Below are 438 nucleotides of genomic sequence, written 5' to 3' on the forward strand. Positions count from 1 at the left end.
TTAAAAAAAAATTTAAAGCACCACACTAGTGGAACTAACCTTCTTGGATGGTTAACAGACATACTTTGAGGCCTATAATAATTTGGTCAGAGGGACATAAAGGACACTTTTTGCTTCTTGCCCTCCTAGGTCGATTAGTTCCAGGGGACTATGAGCATGTCTCAAAATGTCCTTTAATGGTGGTGGGTCACCTGTCCCCTTGATCAAGGAGGCTGAGGAGAACCCACCAGATGGACTTGAACCAGTGTCCACTCTACAAAGAGGAGGGTCAACACAGAGGAATCATTTCCTATATGCTTCCAAGCAAAGCCAACCATGGTGGAGCAGGACCTTTTTCTTATCTTCACATAGGCGGAACTGGTAAAAGAAAGGAGCCAGGAGCTCCTTACAAGCCCATGTGACCTCTGAGGAACAGATCCTCAAACGACCTTAAGAGTA

The sequence above is a fragment of the Nannospalax galili genome, unplaced genomic scaffold (assembly GCF_000622305.1).
Source record: "Nannospalax galili isolate Female #2095 unplaced genomic scaffold, S.galili_v1.0 scaffold397, whole genome shotgun sequence".
NCBI lineage: Eukaryota > Metazoa > Chordata > Mammalia > Rodentia > Spalacidae > Nannospalax > Nannospalax galili.